Here is a 12,899-nt window from a genome sequence, read left to right on the forward strand (position 1 = left end):
GATCTTCCTAACCCAGGAATAGAACCCAGGTCTCCTGAATTGCAGACAAATTCTTAACCATCTGAGCCACCAGGGAATTATTTTATTATTTCCATTTTAAACATGAGGAAATTGGAGTTTTGAGTATAAAGAAACGTCCAAGTCCATTAGAATTGGACTCTCCTGCCACCAGCTCCATCTCAAGCGTCAACTTTCTCCTGGTTCACTTTATCTCCAAGGATAAACACTTCATGGCACTTGGTCTCTCTAACAGTGGATCTGATAACCCTTGACGAGCCGCTGCCTGGAACAGGCTCAGGATTTTATGTGAACTATTTGGAGGCCTCTGATGGAAGGCTGTGTGGTATGAACATTCAGTCATGTTCAAAACATCTGAGGGACTGAGCTATGTTTATCCAGACCTGGCAGTTCTTGTGTTCAGAACTATTTTCCTGGAGCACACTGGAGGGGCTCGCCTTTGCCAGAGAATGTTCCTATAAGGTTTCTCTCGAGTGAAAGGAGAGCATCGTCCCTGCTCTGAGGCCCTCCTAGGGGTGTGGGAACATAGTTTTCATCAGATGCTTAGAGACACCTTGTTCAGTACATGGCCCTCCCAGCGCACATGTGGAAAAGCCACAGCCATACAGATTCACAGCACGTCCACACCGGCTTGCAGACAAGCCCAGGGGTTGTGATGCTGGGTTCTACCGCTCTTTTCTTGACCATAAACTCCAGCCATAGGCCACTTGTGGTCTGAGACCTAACCCAGCTCTCAGCATGTGTGACCACATGACTTCTGAACAAAATGATGGGCTGTGTGGGTGGGGATCCAGCTCTGGACCCTAGGATGCAGGAGGCATCAATTCTTTTCTGAATGGGATGAGCCATTAGTGACCTTAAAAAGCAAGCCATTTCTTACAAGCTGGATGACCTAGTTTTACCTTAGTGTGTGAGTCTGGTTCCTTTTTGCTGTGTTGCAAACTTTATGAATAGTCAAAGCCAGTCTTTATCCAGTAGCCATGTATGGATGTGAGGGTTGGACCCTAAAAAAGGCTGAGCACCAAAGAACTGATGCTTTCTAATTGTGATGCTGAAGAAGACTCTTGAGAGTCTCTTGGATGCAAGGAGATCAAGACTCTCAATTCTAAAGGAAATCAACCCTTAGTGTTCATTGAAAGGACTGATGCTGAAGCTCCAATACTTTGGCCACCTGATGAAAAGAGCCGGCTTATCTGAAAAGACCCTGATGATGGGAAAGATTGAGGGCAGGAGGAGAAGGGGGTGACAGAGGATGAGATGGTTGGATGGCATCACCAACTCAACGGACATGAATTTGAGCAAACTCTGGGAGATAGTGGAGGACAGAGGAGTCTGACATGCTGCAGTCCATGGAGTCACAAAGAGTCAGACACAACTTGGCAACTGGACAACAATAAACTTTACAGAAACTTGCCTTAAATGTTTGCTCTCAGCTGTGTTCTTAGACATCAAAAGAAGTCACTTTCCACCCATTGTGTATCATTTGCCAGGATGGCCCTAACAAAGTACCCCAGAGAAGACAGCCACCTTCTTCCCGTGTCTTCACCTGGTCTGTCTTCTATGTGTGTCAATATCTAGGGTGTCCTCCTCTTATAAGGACCCTAGTCATACTTGATTAAGGCTCACCTATACAGCCTCGTGGTAACTTACCTCTATAAGAATCCTGTCTCTTTATACATCTCATTCTGAGGTCCTGGGGTTAAGACTTGAACATGGGAATTTTAGACAACACACTTCAGCCCATAACACATCCCTACACAGAACAGTGTTGGAGGGCTTGGTAATTAATGAGCAATTCTTCAAAGGGAAGAAAAATTTTAGAGGAGAGAATTGGAGCTTCACTCCTAAACTCCCTTCCCCCCAAAGGAAGAGACTTGGGGTTTCTGGGTTCCTTCCTTTTTTTTTTCGGGGTGACACACATATTCAAACCACAGAAGCCAATGAACGCTAGTGCCTAAGACAAGGAACATCTTTCTCTACTTTTTCATGCTTTGGTTCACAAAAGAATGGACTTTCTCTCTCCTCCTTATAGACAACTTTTAAAGGGAACCTGGCTGACTTTTCTCTACCACTTCCCAGGGTCCTTCCCCCAGGTAAGAATGGGATCACTGACCCATCGAACATGAAATTCATTCATGGCACTGGGGTCACTGGGTTCAGATCACTGCTCATGGGCCCACACTGTGGTATTTTCAGGAGATTATATGTAAGGCCAGCTAGTTATCCTTACTCCTGGGTGAGAGACAGTAGCTGAGGGACTTCCCTGTGGTGGTCCAGTGGTTAAGAACAGACCTTCCAGTGCAGAGGTCATGGATTCAATACCTGGCCAGGGAACTAAGATCCCACATACCTAGGGGGCAACTAAGCCCACACACTGCAACTACTGAGCCCATGTGTCCCAGCGAAAGATCCCATGTGCTGCAACTAAGACCCAAAGCAGCCAAATAAACAAATAAATAAAATAGCATGGGGCAGGGGAGGGGAAAGTCAGTAGCTGATTCAGGAATTTTTGAAGCCGTGCCACTCTCTCTCTCCATTGCCATCTTAGAATGTGGTCCCAGATTTCAATTCTGGCATAAAAGCCAGGAAGTGAGAGACCCCTGTCTTTGATCCCAAGCTCGAGAACCCTCTTCTAATTACCCACACTTTGCATTGGGATATTGGGCTCTGAACTGGTGTACTCAATATGCCATTAAAAAGGGAAGCATACAAATGAAAATGTTTCTCTGTTGTTTAGTGAGACCTGTGTATATAACCAAATAGCAGGAGGAGAGAATGTCCCTCCCAACCTCTTTTCATACCATGATAATTAGAATGTTAAAAGGAGGATTAATTAAAATAATTGGGGTATCTCTTGCAATAAAGGCCAAAAAAAAAAAACAAAACCCATAAGTTGGTTGGAGGTATTGAGAAGGACATTGTCTGATAAAATGGGGGGATCATATTCTCTGAGGAACCACAAGCTTTGAACTTCTCAGATCGTTCTCATTTCCTGAAAATAAAGACAGAAAGTTTTCTACATTATCTGTCTCTAGGGGTACTGAGTGTTGCTTATACTACTTCCACAAGTCAACTTTTACTAAATATATATATCCATCCTGTTCAAGTACATCTACCTAATTCATTTAAGAACTTCGTTTTATTTTCTCTTTAAATTTTTTTTCAAAAATTTGTCTTTTTTTTTGTTGTTGTTATCACTCTGCTGTTTTAAATCCTCAGTTCACAGAAAAGAATCAACAGCTCCAAAGTGGTTTGTTAAGAATAAGAGTATATTGAAAATAGTAATGTAAATACTAGAGCTCAAAATAGCATCATAAATATAAATAGGAAAGAGGATTCCAGTCTAGTTCAACTATAGACTATTAATCTGCATGTGCCAGAGCTGTGATAGGAAAACAGATTTCCTACAAACAACTCCCACTGGAGGGTTGAATGAAAAGTCTGACAAGTGAATTTTTAAACTGGATTTCACTGGATGAAGGAATTTCTTTCTATTTCTGCATTGATTTGTCCTGTTCAGAAACGTCATTAAATAGGAGTATGAAGATTTTTCATCATTTTCCACCAGTGACCTCTTTAATAAACTCATTGGGCAATTTTTTTCTAGAACGACCACAAAATACTGCTTTCCAGTCTTCAGTGGAATCTTTTTCTCTATGAAGTCTAAAACTTCAAAGCCAACATTCAAAGCCTTCTCCAAAGCATCAACAGGTTGGAGTCAAAATATTTTCCCAAAGTTTACAAAACCAGTTTCATAGCCTTTGACACATTTGTGCTCAGAGAGTAAGTCAAATGAGCATGTGGAAATCATTAGGACATTCACGACCCATTTCTAGTTCTCTGCCTCCTGCGTGCCTGACAGCACTGCATCTCCCAGCTGCCTTTGAAGTCAGGCTTCAGTCTGGAAAAAAGGGTGGATAAGCAATTTTCAGAGTTCTCTCTAGCCTGCTGCCAGGACTTGTCCATGTTCCAGCAGTGGCTGTTCCACCACCCTGGATCTCAGAGTACGGATGATGTACAGCAGTCTTCAACTGCCTCTTGCCGGTCACAGACTTTGCTGAGTGAGATCAGGGGCCCACTTGTTACTGCAGCATAACTTAGCTCAACCTGACTGATGTGTAGTGATGGGATTTATTCATCAGCGGACACCAGGAGGATGATGCCCTGTATTAATAACATCTAATGTGAAAGAGCAACATCATGAAGGCTGGTGGTAAGGCTTGTGTTTGTTTTTGGTTTGTGGTTGGATAAAACCCTGGTGTACCAACTTTTGAACTCACTTGAAATACGAGTGACCTATCTTCAAGGAAGAAGAAGCTGACGACTTTTTCTGTTGGAAACTTATAGTACAGAAGAGGTATTTATTTTAGTGAGCAATTATTGTGTGAGTCATAGTGAGGACTGGAAAATGTGCGTTGGGAACACTAGCTAAGTAGGTATGGCGGGAGGAGGAGCTGGTGAAAATAAATGTCAGGATTACCAGTGTGTGTGTTAATCATGACGCAGTAAAGCAGGGAAGACGCTCAAACTGGAAATTTAAATCAAGCGGTGTCCATTCAGCATAGGCCTTTTGACACATGGTGTGAAAGTATCAGCAGGAGGTATAAGATTTTATTCTCTACAATAGACTGTACTGAATAAAAGGCACTCGAATGAGTATTTGAATTTAGGAATGAGCATTTGGATTTTTAAAAAACATTATTTCGTGGCACTGATAATATCTCTTAAGGCCATCTCAGTGATGTCCAGGGCTTTGTACTATATATTTGGAAATTCATGAGGATTTTTCAGGAGATGGACAATTGGTATAAATGAGTAAGTGAGTGATAGTCGCTTAGTCAGGTCCAACTCTTTGCAATCCCAGGGACTACAGCCAGCCAGTCTCCTTTGTCCATGGAATTCTCCAGGCAAGAATACTGGAGTAGGTTGCCATTTCCTTCTCCTGGTATAAATGACTTAATAAAAGAATTTGACTCTTTCCCAATACCTGTTGATTTTTTTTCCATTATCAGAAGAAGAGAGAGATGACATTGTTGGGTAGACAACGTCTTAAAACTGCAACCAAAATGATGTCACAGAATTTGAAAAATTCAAAAACTCAATTCAACCAAAAAGTGCATGAGGAAATGTTCACTGATCCTTCCCAGCTTTTGACTTTCACTTTTATTGTTCTCCTGGATGTTTGAATAGATACAGAGAGTGTATACTTTCATGATACTTAAAAATCTATAGTCATCTAGAATTTATACTAGTTTATCTTACTAAATTACAATCTAAATTAATTTTTTTGGCAAATTGCTATTTATTGAATGATCCATCCTCCCTCCTACTATTATAGAGCACTGATTTTATTAGATCCACATATATAAGGGCATGATTTTTGACTCTGTCTCAGTGATCTGTCTGCCTATCTTAGCTTTAATTACTATAATTTTAAAATGCCACTTCTATAATAATAAGCAAGAATAGCTGAAAGATTTTTAAGGACATTTAGAGAAGTCTTACCTTACAGTAACTTTAAAATTGTTATCAAGTAAGTCATCTCTTTAGAAGATAATATATGCAATCTGACTCCTCCAGTGTGTTTGATTTCTTCCTCTCTTCATTGGCTTCTTTCTCTATACTTGCAAACGTGAACAACATTTTCTTATCTTGAAGAAACTTGCACTATCTTGTGTTTTTCTGGATGTTGCATTCCTGCTTTGTCCCCAGCACCTCTGGACATCTTCTGGGTGTGGGAGAAAGGAGCCCTTAATGGGATAAAACCTCAACACGTGGTTTTCCTAGAAGCTCTCCCATCTTTCCATTCTACCACAAGTGTATCCTTCCTTCTTCCTCAGGACCTTCCACTGAAAAGTTCATCAGAAGCTTCTCTGGCCTCTTGCTGCCAATAGCTCAAATCAAAATCTCTCAGCCTGGCACTCAGGACCACCAGAGGAAGGGCACAAACTTACTTTGCAGCATCCATACCCACTGCCACCCTAGTTAACATTTGGGCTAAAAGGGTCTGGGTTTCAGTAGCTGTGTGATCTGGGGCCCTTAGCCTCACTCCCTACAAACCCTGAAGTCCACCAGGGAGTGGCTTAGCCAGTGGGATTTTGAGTGTGTCAGGCAGTGAGGAACCTGCGGGATTCGGAGCCCCGTCTTGGGCACACATGCAGAACACAGCCCATCTCGTACAGCGGTAGTGGCAACACCTCTAGACTCCTGGAGGTAAACACTGGGACCCTTCCTTTTTCTTCTGTATTCTTAGAGGTCACCAAGTGGTTCTCTTTCTCATTGCTCACCCTTTTTTGACCCAGTGAAACTATTTTATTTCTTGGCATCCCCACAATTACCCTTAATAGGTGCTCTATAAATCTTTGCAAATAAATAGAGACCACATGGTCACAACACAGAGGAAAGATCCCTGAGAGTCAGAAGGTCTGAGCTTCATCTGGATTTGTCCTCTTCCAACCCTGTGGCACTGAACCACTAAATAGGTTTCCTGAGTTCCAGTGCCCTAAATTTTCATTTCAAGTGGTGTTAATTTTCTGTGTTTAGGGGTCACGTGTGGCTAGTGGCTACTCTTTTGGACAGAGAAGACATAGGACATTTCCATCATTGCAGAAACCTCTCCTGGACGGTGCTGAGAGTTAATGCAGCACAAGAAGATGCTGTGGCTGGCAGACATGTCATAAGGTAATCTTTATGGGAAATGTCTGGAATAGAAGCTTCACGGACAGCAGAAACACGGCTGCATTGAATGGAAGAGATGGTCAGTTGTCTGTGAGAGGCACTCCAGGGCTTCAGAGGAATTACATTAGTGGAGATTCAGACAAGCAACTGAGAAACCTCACCGGAACCATCTGGGAGTCATCTGAGCTCACTGAATCATAGGGAGGAAGAGGGGAAAGTGGCCCCACCTCATGTGAGAGTCTGCAGCATTAAACTCAAGCTACAGGGCAGCTCCCCCAAAGTATTGTGAGGCTTCAAATGGGAAGGTGTTCAGATCTTTAAGCTTCTTAATCGATTTAAGAAATTGAGCATGATGAACGCAAGGAAGTAATTACTGGCCTTAAACAGAAATGTTTTGGTGAAGTAACAGAAATGGAAGCCTGATCGCAGGAGGCAGAGTGAATGGACACAGCCTATCATGAAAAGACTCTTCACAAATGCAATGAATTCTCTGGCTGCAATATCTAATCTCAGAACCAAGGTCCTAAGCCTGCATTCTAGCTGTAACAACTACTGGGGGAAAAAAATCCTAAAAGATGCCTAAAAATAAAAATCGAATTGATAGAAAGAAGGCCAACATCTTCAGAAGCATAACATCTTACATTCTGAAGCACTGTGCTTCAGGATACGAAGAACAGAAAAGTTGGAAGGAAGTTCTGGGAAGAAATCAGATTTATTCCTCTTATAATCTGAAACATAATAACAGTACCTTTTATTTGTATGGTACTTTAGAGTTCAAAAATGGCTTTTAATACATCTTTCTCTGAGTTAAAAAAAAAAAAAGAAAAAGAAATTGAGCTTGAGTTGAAGAGGCAAAAACATGGTGTTTAGCCCAGAGAAAAGAAGACTGGGAGGACACATATAAGAGGTGATACCTTTCCCATCTCAGAAATGTCCTGTTAACCTGTTAACCCTCTGTTCAATTCTCAGGATCCTCTTCAAAAGAGTCCTATAATGTGTTACTTTTAAGAACACCCCTTGGCCAGGTTTTGTTGTACCAGATATACTATAAGTTTCTAAATGGCAGTAACCATGACACCACTCCCCTCCAGTCTTCACATCACAACCAGAGCATCCTTCAGGAATTGAGACAATGACCCTCCTTGAGTCACACCCTCCAATGGCTACACATCACAAGTAGGATCAAGATCAGACTCCCACAGCCAGGACCACCTATGAAAATGCAGGGCTCCTTGTTCAAAAATTATTAAGAATTTCAAGATGGTAACAGCAGAGCACTGGCCCAAGCATGAGCTCCCCTGAGTCCAGGGCCTCAAGTGGCTGTGCAGGTCTCATGCCCATGAAGCCAGCCCTGCCCATTTCTAACTCCCTTATGTTAGTGTTGCCACTCAGTCATGTCTGACTCTGTGACCCCATGGACTATAGCCCACCAGGCTCCTCTGTCCCTGGGATTCTCTCGGCAAGAATACTGGAGTGGGTTGCCATGCCCTTCTCCAGGGCTTCTTCCTGATCCAGGGATCAAACCCGGGTCTCCTGCATTGCAGGAAGATTGTTTACTGTCTGAGTCACCACAGAAGCCCTGTAATGTCCAGGGTCTTTGAAAATGCACTTCTCTGTACCACTGTGGGCTCTTCCACCCCCAGCACATTACACATTGATTCTGTCCCTTTCAGATAGTTGCTTAAATGTCAGAATTTCAAGACAGCCTCCCAAGGTTCAATCCCTCTCATAAATTGTCATAATTAGCTTAGTTCTTCGTTAAGAACTAAGGGTTCTTAATTCTTAAATTTGATTGAGTTGCCTGTCAATTTCACTGGGCTGTCACCTCCATGAGGGCAAAGACCATGTCAGTCTTGTTCACTCTTATTTCCAGAGCTCAATAAGCACAAACACATGGAAGGAACTCAGTAGAAATCTATTGATTCAGTGAATGAATAAAGAATGAATTGCAAATAACCCACATATTTTCTTTCTTTCTTTTTTTTTTGCAGGTGCAATGTGCCACTTACTGAGAGATCTGCAGCTTCACTATCGAACTTTCACTATTGATTTCTAACATAATTCCACAGTGATAAGAGAACAGACTCTATGTTTTCAATACCTTTAGACTATGAAGTTTTTGCACCTTGTTTCTCTTCTTGAACAGTAAACACATCTCAAAACTTCTCTATGAAGGTAATTACTCATCTGACCAACCAGAACTCAAATGACTCTTGAAATTCTCCCAAGGTAGCTCTGCATCAGTAGGTTTGAGGTTTTTGTTGACTCCTCATTTCTAAATTTCATAATTAAGAGCCCTTTCTACATTCCCTAACACTGCTATTCCACACTGCTTAGTACCCATTTTATTAATACATTCCTGTGTATCCTCAGCTCCTTGCAAACAAAGAAAAATGTGTCCTTAGCTAAGGGTCTTAAAATCCTCAAGATAAGATGAACAGAAACCAAACCAAGGTGAGAAAGGGAGGGACCTACTTTTAAATTCTCTTTCCTGTCTAGAGGAAGTTAGCTATTTCTGTTGCTATAACTCCAGCTCAGAAGACAGTCCAAAATGCACACATACGGGAAAGAACCTATTTTAGTTAACTAGCACTAAAATGCCGGTAAGTGTCACAAAACACAATCGTTTTCCATTTGCAACTGAACACTCTTGAGGAAAAACATGCTGTCAAAGACACAGGCACATGGAGGGCAGTTCTACAGTCCATCAGTATCAATGGCTATTGCCAACAAGATGCTAGAAGAGCTTGATTCCTAGAACTGAGTACCTTCTGTTAAGCTGTTTGAGATTTTTTTTCTTCTATCTGCAAAACAGTATACACTCAGATATGGTCCTTAAATTCTATTTAAAGATATACTCAAAGAAGTTTAGATCTAGGACTTTGCAATACTTCAGCAAAATTAATTCATTGATATTGATGAGATTGATTGCTCAAAATATTATATCCTCATGAATATCTGTTGGGAAAAATAATATGTCAGTCTTAAAATAATTTTCTTTAAAACACCACAAGCTTTGATAATGTCTAATTTATTCTAAACAGTCAGAGTTCCCTCCTCACTCTGCCATGGTGTCCCTGGAGCTGCTTTTTGGTCTTGATGAGCTCTTTAGGAACTCTTTGCTAAAAGGAAAGAGTTGGCAGCAGAAAGGGTCTTCTGTTAGCTTCCAGCAAAATGAGTAAACAGCAGGGTCCCCAGGGAACCAGCCATCAGTCACAAAACAGAACCCTTCTGATGCCGGAAGAGAAAGATCTGGGCTGAGGGAGAAGTCAGAACTGGTAGAGCAGTGGCTGCAGAATCTGTGCTGCCACTTCTTCATCCTGGGCTCTTGCAGGTTAGACTCCCCTTCCGACGTCTAGATTCTTACCTGTGTGAACACACACGTGGCCCCAGAATCCTTCTCAACATTCTGAGTAAGCACAACTATGGTCTAGAGCTGGTCTTCCAGACCAGATAGACTTCCCACCCTTGGAGAAGAGATGAAGTATTGTCTCTTTTCCTCATGAATGAATGCATGAAGGTATAGGGTTCAGGAAATACCATCGTGGCACCCTGCCTAGAACGCTGGTGTGGGTAATCTTGACAACGGTGGGTCCAGCACCACTGGGACCAGCTGAAGGGCCAGGGCTAGAGGAGTGGACACCAACAAGGTCAAAGGGGACACATCAATGAGAACCATTCCACCTCCTCCTGCACTGGGTCAGCCCTGCACACAAAAGGAAGGACTCCAGCCCCGTTTTCAGGGCAAAACAAAAATTACAACTGAGCACCAGACCCCACATCAGCTATTTACAGCATGAACTCAAGACTCAAAAATGCCTGGCGAGGTGTTTATGACAACACTCTCCAGGGACGTAAAAGGAAATTACTAAAATTATAGGTGACTTGGCTATTTAGGGGCAGTTACACACATTTCTAAATTGGAATGATGCTTGGCTGGGTGGAAGCCTTCAACATTCCACAGCCCTTCTTAAAGCCACATAATATTAAAGACAGTTTGAGCCTGAGTACACGAGGCCAGATCACGTGTTATTTGCAGACCTGGGATTCTTACACAAGATCACGCTCTGTGAGTCTTGGCTGTTCATGGGTCCTTGTGTTTGAATATTTGCCCTGGTGAAGTAGTTGTGACATTTAGACCAGAAACCAAATGTTTATTTGTGGAATTTTGCCTTGCCCACACTTTACCAAAATAACAAGAAAACTAGCCTTTTCCTATGTCTGAACTGCGTCTTCTTCCCATCACATTCTTGTAATCCTGGGAACATATGTTTAAGTAAAAGGACTCCACATTCACACATTCCTCAAAAAAATACAACAAATTATAATTCATGGAAAAAGTAGGCAAGACTTTTCCTGAAACATACAAGAAATGAGACATGTGGAATTTATGTTTTTTCTCACCATTGTCTAAAAATGATGACCACCAACACTTGATTGCTCTAATTGCTAAGTGTTTGGTGGCACTTATATATCTTTGTTTCCATTAGAAGCAAAAGGAGAATGACGAAACCTACAATTTGATGTCTAAAATGATATACTGGGACTACGAAAATAACACTAGCACAACCTTATCATGTTTATGTCAATTCTACTAGCATTTTGAGATGTTTTGTGAGGTTGACTAAACCAAGAATTGCTGGGAAAAAAACTTTAGGAAACAGAGAGAGAGAGAGAGAGGAATAGACTTGGGGTTATTAGACAGCGGTTAGGACAGAGCAAAAAGAACTCAGGCAGAAAAAGATGCTATTGAGAGAGAGAGAGAGGTAAGCATGCAAGATGCAAGTAGTGAGAAACAGGAGAGAAGAGGCTTCCTTCCCCCACCCCCACCCCCAGTAATTTCATCTTTCCATTTTAGAGTTTCGAGAACAACGGATTCAAAGCTAGCATGCTCTCTACATCATCTCAAATTGAATTCCAGATGGTTAAGTGAAACTTAAGAAGTCACGAACTGAATTAGAAGAAATTATAAGTAAATAATCCTGTGGTGAGAAAGAGCTTTCCTGGTGTAATTCCAAAGAAATAAATCATAATGGAGACATCTACACAGTTCACCCTCTGAACATTAAACACTATAAGCAAAATGTAAACACAAGTGGCATATAAAGAATATATGTTCTGTGTATGTATGGCTGAGTCTCTTTGCTGTTCACCTGAAACTACCACAACATTGTTAATCACCTATATTCCAATACAAAATTAAAAGTTTACAGTTTTTTTTAAAAAGACTATATATTCTTGGGAATTCTCTGCTGGTCCAGTGATTAGGACTCAGCGTTTTCACTACCTGTGACCCAGGTTCTAAGATCCTACAAACCGCGGAGCAAGTGCAGCCAAAAAAAAAAGAATATATGTTCAGTACGTAGGATGAAAATGTGTGTCACATGATATACAGGGAACTCTTAAAAACAAATGAAGAAAAGATAAATCCTTGGGGGAAACAGGCAAGTAACAAGAACAAGCAATTGACCAAAAAAAGTCAAGGACCCAGTAAACAATGTCCTACCTCATGATTTTCCAAGGATGAGATGTGAAAGCAATAGGACCACTTTTCTGTGATGGGAAAGACACAGAAAGTCAGGCCCTCTCACGGGCTGGTGGTAGGGATGCTAAGTAACACATTCTCTCAGGAACGCCATTTGACAAAATTCCGTAAAAGCCTTTCCCAATGTGCGCCTGAGTTCTGATGTAACAATTAAATATCTAGGAACTTATCTTCAGGAAAAGATTAAAGATGTTTGCATCTTTGCAGACATTTCACTAACAAGATTCAGTCATGGCTACATTTTTATAAAGAAAAGTTCCTTTTATAAAGACGAATTTCCTGGAGGTCCAGTGGTTTAGGACTCCATGCTTTCACTGCCAAGGGCACAGGTTCAATCCCATTCCTAGTCAGGGAACTAAGATCCCACAAGCTGCACAGTGGAATGAAAAGAGAAAAAAAAATATTTATCAAAAAATAAATTAAAAAAGAAGAGTCAGCCACAATAAAAATATCCAATAATGGGGGATGGGACATAAAGCATTCTGAAAACTCAAGACAATGGAATATTAAAAAGCCATCAAAATGATGCTGTGGAAAGGGATTAAATGACATGGAAAGAGTATACATTTTCAAGTGGAAAAAGCATAAATGAGTTGAGGTGAGCAAGGCTCTGGGGATGCAGTCAGTCACAAAAGTTTCAGCTTTATAAGGGCTCCTT

Source organism: Budorcas taxicolor, chromosome 19 (assembly GCF_023091745.1).
Source record: "Budorcas taxicolor isolate Tak-1 chromosome 19, Takin1.1, whole genome shotgun sequence".
Classification (NCBI taxonomy): Eukaryota; Metazoa; Chordata; class Mammalia; order Artiodactyla; family Bovidae; genus Budorcas; species Budorcas taxicolor.